Raw genomic sequence first — 14,678 nt, 5'->3', positions numbered from 1 at the left:
GGAGTCCCGCAGCGCACTTGCCGGCCGATCGGGGGCCACGCCTCCAACGCCCATCAAGCGCGATGTGCCGCTTTGCGCAGACAAATGCCCAGTAGAATCCCGCTTTGCTCGGAAAGTCACGCCCCCTAAGGGGAGGGCCGCGCGAGTTTTCACGAGGCTCTCCGCAGACATTTGCCAAGTGCGGGGTGGCCCCGCCCCGGGGGAGGGGCCACACTATGCCCCGCCCCCCGCCGGCCGGGCTCCCCTGCGCTCTCCCAAGGCTGGGACTTAGGCCGCCTGGTTTCCCGGCGGACTCCGCGGCATGCGCGCTGTGTGACCTTGGGCCAGCGTGCGCGCTCTGGGGTCTCTGTTTCCACGGGTAAAATGGGATGGTGTGGTGCTCTGGCCCTGCCATCTGGAACCTACTGGAATCCATGACCTCTCCGACTTGAGGCCCTCGCGCGCTCTCCCCGCCCCATCTGTGGGGACTCCCAGGTGAGACAAGCACTCCCTACACGTCATTTGGGCTCTCTGAGCCTCAGTTTCCTCGTCAGTACAGCCGGGCTGGTGATCCAGTCTTAAGGGGACAGTCGGTTGTCCGTGCTCACTCCCCTGTCTCCCCTCCCCAAACCAAGCCAAGCCCGAGCGACAGCTGGGAGTGTCTTGGGGCTGGACCCTGGGACGAGGCTCCAACAATACAGCCCCAGAGGCCAGAGACAATGGGCCTCTCTGTAGGCCCAGCTGTCCCCGCCAGCCAAACAAGCAGCTGACCCGAGGGCTGCCAGGAACAGGGATCCCTGGTGGCTCCGTGAGGGCGCCCGTGGGCGTGACAGAGTGGGGCACCGCGAAGGGGAAGGACCCAGACTTCTCAACAGTGCCCTCCAAGTGCCTGTCACTTGAATGCATAATGGCACTGGATTCTCACAACCAAATCCTATGAGGGGCTGCTGTCATCACCTCAATTTTTTCATGAGGTGAGCTGAGGTCTGGATTAAACCTAGACTAGGCCACCTGTCAGCACCATGACCTTGGGCAAGTTGCTTAGCTCTTTAGTCCTTCATTTCTGCATGTGAAAATGGGTGATGCCTTCCCACCTACCTCATGGGGAAGTTGAGATCATCAAAAGAGATCATAATACTGATTATTATTTAAAGAGCACCTAGTGTGTATTAGGTTCAATTCTAAGAGCTATGCTCACTTAATCCTTGTAACAACCCTAGGAGGTGAACTATGGTTATTCCCATTTTACAGATGAAGAAACTGAGGCACAGAATGGTGAAATAACTTGCCCAAAGGTCAAGGATATAGACAGATGTAAACCATAGCCACAGAAGGAAAAAAGTAATATCTATATCTATATATATATATATATTTTTTTTTTAACATTTATTTATTATTGAGAGGCAGAGAGAGACAGAGAATGAGCACGGGAGGGGCAGAGAGAGGGGAAGACACAATCCAAAGTAGGTTCCAGGCTCTGAGCTGTCAGCACAGCCTGACGTGGGGCTCAAACTCACAAACCACAGAGATCATGACCTGAGCCAAAGTCAGATGCTTAACTGACTGAGCCACCCGGGCACCACCCCCCCCCCCCAAAAAAAATAATATTTAATAACAAGAGGCAAGAAAGTGTGTGCAGTGACCCTGTTTCATTGTGAGAAGTTCATCTCTGGGAACTTTGTGTGGTTTGGAAAGTCACACAGATAAATAAGCCCGTTGTTGGGAGAACGAGGGCGTGGGGCAGGCTGGAATGAGGAAAGCCACAACCAAAAAGAGTGTGAGATTGCTCTGGGTGAGAGGATTTTTAAGTTGTCCCCTGTGTGGCTGAGGAGGGAGGTGGTCTAACGAGCCCGGGGGCTTGGGAACACCTTCCAAACAGCATGCCAACCTGGACCACTGACCCACACTATCACCAGAGGGAGAAATAAACTATGTTATTATTCATCCTGAGTGTTTGGGAGGCTCTTTGTTACAGTATCCTAGCCAACACACTGCGCTGGGACACAGCCGTGAACGTGAACCCGGCAGGCAAGATCTGGAAGCCTTGGTCAAGCTCGGTTTAGTGGCAGATACAAATGTTAAACAAGGAGACAATCAAACTGCAAACTAATCAGGGCATGAGCCGAGGAGTGGCAGAGAAAGAAGGTGCCCCCTGATTTAGGCAGTGGTCATGAAGCACCTTTGAAGAGATGGTTGTTTTTCGCTTTTTAATCACGTCTACCTTATTTTAAAATGTCATTGTGATGTAACAAGACACTGACTTATTGCACATTACAGACTTATTATCCCCCCCTTTGTGCAATCTTAGAATATATTTCATCTTCAGATGAATACAAAACCCTGAAAACATAACACCCCTTTTGGAAAATACAGGCATGCAAATGACAAGGTTAACTGCAGAAATGCACCAAAGAGGAATAATAAATGGCATGGATACAATATTTCAATATTAGTTAATATTAGTTAAATCGGCATAATATTGAAACCAGGCCCTTTAAGTTCTAGTAAGCACTCTATTTCCATTCCAGTCCCTTGCAACAATAACAACAATATTAGCTAGTGTCCTTTAAACTCTTAAGAGTGCCAAGCACTATTACACATATGCAATGTGGTTTATTATCTGCTTTATTGATAAAGAGATGATTTATTTCTTTATTTTTATTTTAGAGAGAGAGCACGCTAGTGGGGGAGAGGAGCAGAGAGGGAGAGAGAGAAGAAATCTTAAGCAGGCTCCACACCCAGCATGGGGCTCGAAGGGGAGCTTGACGATGGGCAGATCAACCAGGAGATCAATCCCATGACCCTGAGTCATCAATCCCATGACCCTGAGACCCTGCACCGAAATCAAGAGGGGGCCGCTCAACCGACGGAGCCAGCCAGGTACCCCGATGAAGAGATTATTTTCAAAGTTTATTTATTTATTTGAGAGAGACAGGGACAGCACAGCCGGGAAAGGAAGAGATGATGTTTCAATGAGCGGAAGACATGGCAAGTGCAAAGACTAGAGGCCAGGTGGGGCAGGAGAAGGTAGTGTATGTTTTATTCCTACCACAATGGGAAACTGCATACCAGGCAGAGTCCCAATAGGATAGAGCAGACCCATTCAATAGGGTTTAATGAAAAGAGTTCAGCAAAGGGGCGATTTACCCCGGTGTGTGGGCATGGGGAGGATGGTGTTGTAAGGAAATCAATGGGCTGGTGCAGTCCCTGGGCTGCCAATAGTGGGGAGCCACTAACCCCGAAACCTGAAGTAAGGAGGGAGGGGGAGCGGTTTCCTAGAAGCAACAGGAGACTCAGTGATGGGGTGAGGGCCCCCCCGGTGAAAAGCTGTGGCTAGAGAGACACAGTCACTGCCGAAACTGGGAGTAAGTCAGGGAAATACCCCAACTTTTCTCTCCTCCCACCCTCTGACGCCCATCGGTGCCTCCCATTGGCCGAAACCAACTGGGAGCCAAAGACCAAGGATGCCCGGGTGATGGCATCCAGGGGGACCAGCTTTGTGGGGGGTACACAGAGCAGGTGAAAACTGTGGCCAATGGATCTGGGAGGTGGGGGCTAAGTGGAGAATAACCAGAGGTGTTCTAGATGACCTTGAAGATCTCTCCAGCCCTCTCTGAGCCAACTCTGTAACAGAAATGGATTGGACTCGAAAACTTCCCCTCTTGCTAACACTGGCTGCAAGCATCTTGTTGTTCTTGAGCACTTAACAGGGACTGTCACTGTGGAAACCTGATACTCAGGGTTGGTCACCGGTACCTACCATCCAAACCACCAGCCCTGGAGCGGGTCCAGCCAGGTGACCAGGTGATGCCCAAAGGTGGAGAAATCATGGCACCTGTGAGATCCCCTGGCCTCGGGCTCCGCCAGATCAGGTTGGCGGGGCCCCTGGAGACCAGCAGAGAGATTTGGACAGCCTGGGAAGGATGAAATCATTACTCCCATCTCTGGGCTCCTACGGGTTTGCTCTGCCAGGGAGGACTGGCCCTGAGGGAGTTCCACAGCCACGAGAACTCATTAGCTCACAGTGCTGCCTGGATACTCACTCCAGGGCACGTGCAGCCAACACGAAAGCACACGGGCACCCAGATTCTCCCTCAACTGCACACATGGAGGGAGGCACAAACACCCCACAGCTACAGGCACACCCCCAGGCATGTACACACAAATGCACAGACACAGGCACAGATGCTCACAGGCAGACACGCACCAGCCGTGTGTTCGGCCACGGCCCAGCCCACGTCCGGCCACCCTGCTGATTCTTCGACCCTTCCCGCCTCAGTTTTCCGGATGGTCCCAGGATGAAGAGGGCATGCCCCGCCATATGCTCCTGTGGATCCCTGAACCGCCCTGGAATGGGTCGTCTTCTTCGTCACTGTCCCTCTGCCCCAGAAGGGGAAGTTCCTGGAACACAAATATTGAAGGAAGAAAGGAAAGAGGGAGGAATGGGGAACAAATGGAGGGAGGCAGAGACCTAATCGTGATAAAGATGCGACAGTATGATGTAAATATGCCAGGGTCCATTCAGGATTTGTTGGGCCCGGTGTTTATACAATGGGGGAGGGGAGCTGTTTTTCAACTAGGAAGACCAAAACGATGAATACCAATGAGAGAAAGAGCCTTGGAAGGGGCCTGTGTAAGTGAGGGCCCTGGTGCTGAACAGGAAAGCTGCACCTGTCAACATGCTTGAAACATGGACATGTTTCTAATACTAACATTCTAACACATGCAGGAACACAGACGCTAGAAGCCTTGAGTCCCAGACACGTATGCACATGCACACACACACACACACACACACACACACACACACGTGTGCACAGCTCTGGGCTCTGGTTGCTCTCCAGCTGGGCCCTCTGGACACCACTCTTCAGAGGCCCCTGCAGCCCTCACTTAGAAATTAGGCCCTGGCCCAGCTGCTTGCACATCAAATGAGTGTGTGCTGATGGACCCACCCCCAGGTGTGCACTTGGATGTTTCAGAGGAGTGGACTCTATTCCTGCCTCCTCACCTGGAGCCCCAACCCCATGCCTACCTGCCCGCTATGAGCTGCCTTCACGCCACAGGGCCAGGGGGACGAGGTGGGCGCTGTCTCAGGAGAGGGGCTTGGCCAACATTCAGTGAAGCGTCTAACCCTTAGAGCCGGCAACACCCCCCAGCATGCCTCCCCAACACATTCTACTGCCTTTTCCCAAGGATGGGACACCGAGGCCCAGACAGGGAGGTCGTGGGCCCTGTGCGGGTTCTCTTGGGGAACAGCAGTATGTGACACGCACACACCCATCACAAGCATTTCTGGAATGCCAAAGATGATAAAAGGTTTTCTTGTTCAATGCAGGAAAGCATAAAGCAAACGAAAATGGCTTGTAATGCTGCTGTGCAGCTAATCCCAGTGGCATTTTAAAAATAATGCAGGCACACATTTAGAAAATGCAAAGGGTTCCAAAAGATTACAAAGTGAAAACCCGAACCTTCCTTGCTGTCTCAGTCCCTCTCCCCGGAGATGATCACTCTTTGCATTTCCTTCCCGAATACGTTGCTATACTGGCTTTCACTGAAGAAAAGAGGAGAATCACTCTGCCCACTATTTCGTACCTTGCCAGTTTCCCACCTAAAACACATCTCTGCAGATCTGTCCACGTCAACACGGCCCAATCTGCTGCCTTCTTTTTAACGGCTGTGCTTTATTCCATGGTCTGTGCTCTCTGTCAAGGTGTATTTATTCCCAGTTTCTTTGCTCTTAAACACTGTACCTGGATGTCCTATTAGTATTTCCGTAGGGCCAGTTAAAGCAGAGGCACTCCATCAAAGAGTATATGCGTTTTTAATTCTGGTAGAAATTGCCAAAATGCCCTCCAAAAGGGTGGCATTAATTTGCACTTTTATCAGCAATATACAAAAGAGTCTGTCTCCCTACACTGTTAACAATTTTGTCAAACAGAGTGAAAAGTCAGATCTCCGTGTTTCTTAACAGCTTTGCTGAAACATAATTCACATGCTATACAGTTCACCCGCTTTACGTGTTTACAGTGAGGTGTTTACAGTTGTGTCTCCATCAGCATGATTAATCGTAGGGCATTTTCATCGCTCCAGAAAGAAACCCTGCAGCCATTAACAGTCACTGCCCAGTTTTCTCCCTCCCTTAGCTTCTAGCAACGGTCAGTCCACTTTCTGCATCTATAGATTTGCCTATTCTGGACATTTCATAAAAATGAAATCCTATGGGGCGCCTGAGTGGCTCAGTGGGTTAAGTGTCTGACTTTGGCTCAGGTCAAGGTCTCACGGTTGGTGGGCTCGAGCCCCGCATCAAGCCCGGTGTGGAGCCCCACAGCACGGAGGCTGCTTGGGATTCTCTCTCCTCCCTCCCTCTTCGCTCCTCCTCCACTCACGCTTTTTCTGCCTCTCTCAAAATAAATGAACTTTAAAAATGAAATCATGGGGCGCCTGGGTGGCGCAGTCGGTTAAGCATCCGACTTCAGCCAGGTCATGATCTCGCGGTCCGTGAGTTCAAGCCCCGCGTCAGGCTCTGGGCGATGGCTCGGAGCCTGGAGCCTGTTTCCGATTCTGTGTCTCCCTCTCTCTCTGCCCCTCCCTCGTTCATGCTCTGTCTCTCTCTGTCCCAAAAATAAATAAACGTTGAAAAAAAAATTTAAAAAAAAATAATAAAATAAATAAATAAATAAATATGAAATCATACCGTATGTGGTCTTTCGTGTCTGACTTATTTCACTTTGCATAACATTTTCAAGGTTGTTCCAAGTTGCGGCATGCATCAGCACTAACTCCCTCTGTATGGCACAACATTCCATTATGTGGATAGACCACATTTTGCGTATCCATTCATCAGACGATGGACGCTTGGGTTGTTTTGAGGCTTTGGGGCTCTTGTGAGTAAGGCTGCTATGAACATTCACGCACACATTTTTGCGTGCATGTGTGATTTCATTTCTCCTGGGTATATAGGACTTGGTGTTGTTTTAATAGGCGCTTCTTTTTTTTTTTAATTTTTTTTAACGTTTATTTATTTTTGAGACAGAGAGAGACACAACATGAATGGGGGAGGGGCAGAGAGAGAGGGAGACACAGAATCGGAAGCAGGCTCCAGGCTCTGAGCCATCAGCCCAGAGCCTGACGCGGGGCTCGAACTCGCGGACCGCGAGATCGTGACCTGAGCTGAAGTCGGACGCTTAACCGACTGAGCCACCCAGGCGCCCCTAATAGGCGCTTCTTTCAATTTTGAGTGAGGTTGAACATCTTCAAGAATTTACTGTTCAAATGCATTGCCTATTTTACTGTGAGGTGGTCTGCATGTTTTCTGTGATATTGTGATTTATGACAAGAAATATATATTTGGTCTTCATCCCTTTCTGGGCATCAAGCCCCTAAAACCCTTGGGATTTTCTAAGCAATGAGAACCATACAAGGTGTCTTTTTTATGTTAATGGGGGTACTTTGGGAAAGCATCTGTGGGTGGGAGCTGGTTGCCAAGGGACCCATGTGATGAGAGGGCTGGAACTTTTAACTTTTAACTCCGACCTCCAAGGAGGAGAAAGGGGCTGGAGATTGAGTTCGGTCACCAATGGACAAAGGTTTAATCAACCATGTCTAGGTAATGAAACCTCCATAAAAACCCTAAAGGACTGGGTTTGGAGAGCATCTGAGCACATGAACATGTGGCGATCTGGGGAGAGGAGGATACGGAGGCTCCTCACCCTTTCCCCACACACCTTGCCCTTTAGCTCACTCTTCTATCTGGTTGTTCCCGAGTTCTGTCCTTTCATAATAACCCAGTAAGTAAACTTTTCCTGAGTTCTGTGAGCTGCTCTAGCAAATTAATCAAACACAAGGAGGGGTCATGGGAACCTCTGATTTATGGCCAATCTATCAGAAGCACAGGTGACAACCTAGACTTGCCGTTGGCATCTGAAGTGGGGCAGTCTTGTGGGACAGAGGGATCTGAGGCTGTCTCCTGGCAGAGTGGCAGGATTGAACTGTAGGATTCACAGCTGGTGTCTGGGAATGGCTTGGGAGTGGGGAAAACACCCACACACTGTACTTGGGGAGCAGGATTATAACTGGTGTCAGAATCACACTATCGATCTGGGCTCTTTGTTAATCAAGAAAATGTAGTATCGTAAACACACTTTTCCAGTTTGCCATTTGTCTTTTGACTTCATTTGTGGTATTTTGTGACATTCAAACATCAACATTCTTTATGTGTTCACAGTTACTCACCTTTCCTTTTTTTAGGCCTATAACCAGCTTAGGCAGGTGTTTCCCACCACGATGATAAATCTATCCATGACATCCTGGTTTTCGTTCCTCCTCCCTCTTCTTTTGTAACGATTCAAACTTGGATCTATGTGGGGTTTATTCTGGTGCCAGGGATAAAAATCCAGTGTTCTTTGTAGATGGTGAAATAATCGTTTCAACATTTTTGATGGAAGAACCCTTCTCGTCACCACCAGTTTGAAATTTCTTTACCATAAATTTCATGTTCCAGTGTCTTCAAACCTGCTTCAAGACCCTCCAACGCAGTGCTTCTCGATCCTGGTTGCACATCAAATCATGTGGAGGCATTTAAGGAAGCACCAATATCCGGATCCCACCCATTGGATCAGAATCTCTGGGGGGTAGGGCCAAGTATCGCTTTGTTTCATTCATCTGCTTTTTTTGGAAGCACTATATGGGTCCTAATATAAATCCAGGCCCAGGAACTAGTCACCCCACTGACTCTTCTAGCTATTTCTTCTTTTCTTAAATTTTTTTTAATGTTTTATTTATTTTTGAGAGAGGGAGAGAGACAGAGCACGAGCAGGGGAGGGGCAGAGAGAGAGGGAAACACAGAATCTGAAGCAGGCTCCAGGCTCTGAGCTGTCAGCACAGAGCCTGACGTGGGGCTCGAACTCATGTACCATAAGATCATGACCTGAGCCGAAGTCGGACGCTCAACTGACTGAGTCACCCAGGCGCCCCTCGTTCTTCTTTTCTACCAAACTCTGTTTTGATAGGGTTGGCCCTGCCGTGACTCTTCTTTTTCAGAATGACCTTGGCCATTTTTCACATTTGTATTTTTCCAGATGAACTTTATTATCATTAAAAAAAAAGCCTGTTATTAAAAATTAGGCCACACTGATCTTATTTTCAGTCAACAAATATTTATTGAGCACCTACTACTTGCCAGGCACTAGGGGATGGAGGAGTGAACATGATAAGAATTTCTGCCATCCAAGACCTCACCCACTATTGGAAGGGACATGCGAGTGTGGTCCAGGAACAGTTCTCTGAGGAGGTGATGTCTGAGTCTAGTCTGCATGTTATCTCTGGTCCCAGGAGGCAGGCCTGGCAGTGGTCTCCCCAACATCCCCTTCCCCTGTGCCTTGCTGATGACACCCCAGCTTTGTTTAGGGCAGCAATGTGGCTTGCCTAGGTGACACTTTCGTTTTCCCGGGCTCTGTTGCACACAGTTCTGGCCAAGGAGGCCAGATTACGCGGGATTACTAAACCAAATGGCATTCAAAGACAAGAAAAGCTGACTCAATGCCAACAACTGCTTACCTCTAGTAGCATGAAGAAAGTAAATCCTTGTGTTTAAGTCACCAAGAAATGGACTGTTTGAGGGTGCCTGGATGGCTCAACCAGTTAAGCATCTGACTCTTAATTTCAGCCCAGGCCATGATCTCACAGTTCATGAGTTCGAGCCTCACATCTGGCTCCATGCTGATAGCGTGGGGTCTGCTTGGGATTCTCTCTCTCCCTCTCTCTGCCCCTCCCCTGCTTGCACATGCTCTCTCACTCTCTCTCTCTCTCTCTCAAAATAAATAAATAAACAAACAAAAGAGAGATGGACTTTGTTACTTATGCCTGAAAAGCATTCCTGTTACAGCCTCCACCGGACGCTTTGTCAAATAACCCATCCATGTTCTTGACATTGCAAATTCAACAAACAAGTAGGAATGACTTGGCAACATACAACAGTAGAGGAACCATTCTAAAACTTAACAAGATCTGAGCACCAGCATCTCGGTTTTTCTTTTAATTATGGTTTAAAAAAATAACAAGATTAATCATAACTATTTTGAAGTTTACAGCTCAGTAGTGTCGAATATATTCACATTGTCATCCGACGGAATTCCAGAACTTTTTATCTTATAAATTGGAAACTCTCTACCCATTAAAAAACAACTCCCTGGCCCCTTCCCCCCGGCTAGCCCTGGTAACCACCATTCTACTTTGTGTGTGAATTTTTTTTTAAATATATATACATTGTTTATTTTCAGTAACAAATAGGTCCTATTTTCTATGCATCAAAACAAGAGTAATTGTGGCCTCCTTGATCCGGAAAAGGTATGCATGTGAGTCCAGACAAATAATATTTGTCTAATGCTAACTATTAGTGTTCTTGAAATGCCTGCACCTCTAAAGTAAAATTATATTAATTTGATCACTCTAGGGATGTCACAGAAATGGAATCATACAGTATTTGTCCTTTCGTGACTGGCTTATTCCAGTGAGCATAATGTCCTCAAGACACATCCATGTTGTAGCACGTGATACGATTGCCTTCTTTTTTTAAGTCTGGATAGTATTCCTATTTTCTTTATTCATTCTTCCACTGATGGACATTTGGGTTGTGCCCACCTCTTGGCTAGTGTGAATAATGCTGTTATGAACATGGATGTGAAAATACATCTTTGACAGCCCGCTTTCAATTCTTTTGGATATACACCCAGAAGTGAAATGTGCTGGGTCATATGTTTAATTTTTTGAGCAATTTCCACAGTGCCTGCAGCATTTTACGTTCCCCAGAAGAGTGCACAATGGTTCCAATTTCTCACATCCTTGCCAACACATGTCATTTGCTGGTTTGTTTGTTCTTGATAGTGGCCATCCTAATGGGCGTGAAATGGTTTCTCATTGTGGTTTTGATTTGCATTTCCCTGATGATGAGTGATGTGGAGCATCTTTTCACATGCTTGTGGGCAAGCATATATATAAGATATATTTATAAGCATATATATAAGATCTGTATATCTTCTTTGGAGAAATGTCAGTCTTGTCCTTTGCCCATTTTTTACTTGGTTGTTGTTGAGTTTTAGGAGTTCTTTATATATTCTGGATATCAGCCCCTTATCAGACATACAATTTGAGAATATTTTTTTCCCATTCTGTAGGTTGCCTTTTCACTCTATTGATTGTGTCCTTTGCTACACAGAAGTTGTTAAGTTTGCTGCGGTCCTATTTATTTTTGCATTTGCGGCCTGTGCTTTTGGGGTCACATCCAAAAAGAATCACTGCCCAATCCAGTGTCATGAGGATTTCCCCCTATCTTTTCTTCTAGGAGTTTTATGGTTTTGGGTTTTACGTTTAGGTCTTCTATCCATTTTAGCGTGTGAGTTTTTGTGTTTGAAACATGCTCTGTGTGGCCAAGAAGTGTGTGGGCCTCAGGAAAATTGAGGTTCTGACACTTGGCCATGGTTGGGCCTAGACACCATTCTCTTCAGATTATTGGATCACAGGGCTGGTACATCTTTGGTGGGACGGGCCCTTCCCCAGTACCAGTGAGGATGCCCACTGGTCCTCATCTTAGGGACCTTCGTTCAGCAATCGCCAGAACTTCATCACCCCCACCATTATCCACAAGGTCAGATGTACATCATTCAGGCAGCACACATTACCTTGATCTTCCCAAGGGCCATTGGGGGTGGTGGGCAGGCCGAGAAGGATGCTCCTTTTGCAGACAAGAAATGGAAAGCTTAGAGGTATCCTCACGTCCCAAGTATGATTCTAACTGCAGAACTCTTCCTTCTATACTGAGGTTTTCCTCTCTATGAATATTTTTAAAAATTGCTGATACAATCATATGGTATATACAACAATCCATCCTGGGAGAACTGAGCTGAAAGAAACAATTTTAATGAAATTTTAAATCATTATATATAAAAATCATTATATATAAAAATAAAAGCTTTCAGCTTTGTTTGGAGTAGCCACAAACATTGGCTTGGAATTGGGTTGGAACGTTCCCAAATACCAAACAATAAGGAAATGGTTAGACCAATGAGTGGAATCCTTTGCAGTTAAGGGAAATCCATCCCATGATGGCTCTGGGAGATGTAAAAATGCGTACCCTAACCTAGCACAACTGTGTGGAACCCGTTTATAAATAAACACTGACTACATAAAAGCCATTTATACCGTGTTGGTCAACTTCTCACATGTGCTCACAGCCATTTTTACCCTTCTCTTGCCCTCTGGCATCGCACGCAGCCAATGGTCAGCAGTGGAACAACACTGAAGGATGGGAAGGCAAGAGGAGTCAAAGTATTTATCTTTTTCTCTGCTCCCTGTGACATCTCTGGCAATGTGGCAGGTGGTTCTCCTCTGTGGCTTCTCCTTCTTGTCCCCCAGGGACTTTTTGTGGCCCTAGCTCCTACCAGGAAGGCTCCTCCCATGATTCTAGCTCTTGCAAGGCAACCCCAGCTCCTGGGTAACATGGAACACTGATGCCTGTCGCTGTCCAGAGGAATGATGGTGGCTTCCTTCTGGGCTAATCAGTGGGATACCTCACCCATTTGGCTCCCAACTGCTCTATTACCTGAGGAACCAATTCCCTGTATTAAATTCCATCTGAGTGGTTTGCGTTCTCCTGGCTATACCCAGGCTGATACCTACACTGATGGAAAAAAAATTTTTTTTCACATTGTAAAGATGGTATGTGTTCATTGTGCAAAATATGGAAAATCCAGAAACATATACAAATGGAATAAAAATCAGCCATAATCCCACTACCTAAATTTTAGCTCTATTACCATTCCTCACATTTTTAAAATATGTGATACTGTATCCTATATAATTTTATAATCTGCTTTTTTAGCAAACAGCATAGCACGCAATTTCTCCATGTTGTTTATGAATTCCTTATAAATAATGTTTTGGATGGCTATGCGTAATATATCATCAACTGGATGTAATCTATTGTTGGACATTTAAACAGGTCTTTTTTTGCTAGTATAACTAATGCTATAATTAAAATCTTTTTGTATATAGGATTTTCCCTCCTGAATTTCAGATTACTTCTTTAACTAAATTGAACCAAAGGTGTGAATAATTTAAAGGTCCTTGGTATACATTGTCAAATTATATCCTATAACTACTGAACCTGTTTACACTCCCAGAACCTCATGAGAGGACCTTGTCTACCACTAAGGATGGGACCTTCTATGCTTTGGATTATAAAGCTCCTTAACTGATAGGAGAAGTGCTCTTATACATGACATAAAATGTCAACAATCCCAGTGGGTCTAGGCAGAAGGGCTCATTTCCTGGGGGCAAGCAGAGGAGTACAGGAAAAAGCCATGCACCCATTAGCTATTGTTGCATCCAAAACTTAAAGCCTTAAAACAACAAATACTCAGGGCACCTGGGTGGCTCAGTGGGTTAAGCTTCCAACTTCGGCCCGGGTCACGATCTCGTGGTCCATGAGTTCAAGCCCCGCATCGAGCTCTGGGCTAACACCTCAGAGCCTGGAGCCTGCTTAGGATTTTGTGTCTCCCTCTCTCTCTGCCCCTCCCCCAGTCATGCTCTCTCTCTCTCTCTCTCTCTCTCTCTCAAAAATGAATAAACATTAAAAAAATGTTTTAAAAAAACCCAAATGCTCATTACTTCCTGTGAGCCTATGGATCACTTTGGTGGTTCTGCTAATTTGGGTCAAGCTTTGGTGATCTTGGCTGGGATGACTCAACCTTCTGAGTTTGTCTACTCTTAACTCACTAAGTGTATCTCTCATATCCTTCCAACCAGTTAGCCCAGGGATGTTGTCATGGCAGTGACAGGATTCAAGAGACAAAGCCACAACAATCAAGGGCTTTTTCAAGCTTCTGCTTGTATTAAGTCTCCCTCTGTTCCACTTGCCAAAGCAAGACACAGGTCTTGACATAGGTCAAGCCTATGGCCAGTGTGGGATGGCACTACCAATGGATGTGACTAGTAGGAAGAAAGAAACATGGGGGCCCTTGCTACAGTCCATCTACCACAAGCTGCATCCTCGGCAGATGGGAATGTGATCGCCATAGCAACCAGCAAGGGCCACTCCTGAGGCCCAGAAGGTACGAAGACAATATCTCAGTGGAGGCTGCTGACCTGCCTTCAACACATACATTGCATTGCATTGCATTGCATTGCATTGAGGGAATAGGAAGGGTGGAATGTTTGAATCAACACCCTAGAGGAATGAGATCTGGAAAGAAAAATTAAGTTGGGGGACAAAAAATAAAGAAAAGTACAATTCTTACATGCCTGAGTTTAGCGACTAGCATTCAAATGCACAATGAATGAGAAAAGAATTGGCCTCGGGTAGAATGGAGAGAGGGCAGGAAAACACTAGCATCTTATGAAAAAATTTCCAATGTTGGAGGGATACAAAGCCTCCCATTCCTTTGGAATTGCCAGTTTGGGGCCAGTAGGGTCCTTAAATATCAACCAGCATAATTCCCTCATCTCAGAGCCCAGGAAACAGAAGCTCAGGGAGGTTAAATAACTTGTCTGAGATCTCCTGGCAAGCTAATAATGCAGGAGGTGAGAACCCGCCTGTGGTTCTCTCTGCTATGCTGAGCTGCTGCTGGGGTTTGCTGCAAACACTCAAATTGCTTCTTAATTGGAGTCTCCTGCCTAATTAGCTGCTTCCTGAGCAGCCTGTGCTC

General features: G+C 46.6%; 1 long non-coding RNA gene across 1 annotated transcript; it reads left to right on the top strand.

Moving 5' to 3' along the window:
• The first annotated feature begins 117 nt into the window (after positions 1-117).
• LOC147583462 (uncharacterized) lies at positions 118-6,404 on the top strand. The gene is made up of 2 exons (XR_015248226.1): positions 118-474; positions 2,647-6,404. It is a non-coding gene; the product is annotated as an uncharacterized LOC147583462 (long non-coding RNA).
• The last annotated feature ends 8,274 nt before the right edge of the window (positions 6,405-14,678 follow it).

The sequence above is a fragment of the Puma concolor genome, chromosome A2 (assembly GCF_028749965.1).
Source record: "Puma concolor isolate L17-30 chromosome A2, mPumCon1.1.hap2, whole genome shotgun sequence".
NCBI classification, from domain to species: Eukaryota; Metazoa; Chordata; class Mammalia; order Carnivora; family Felidae; genus Puma; species Puma concolor.
Note: the sequence above shows the minus strand (reverse complement) of the source record. Positions and strands in the feature narration are given on the sequence as shown.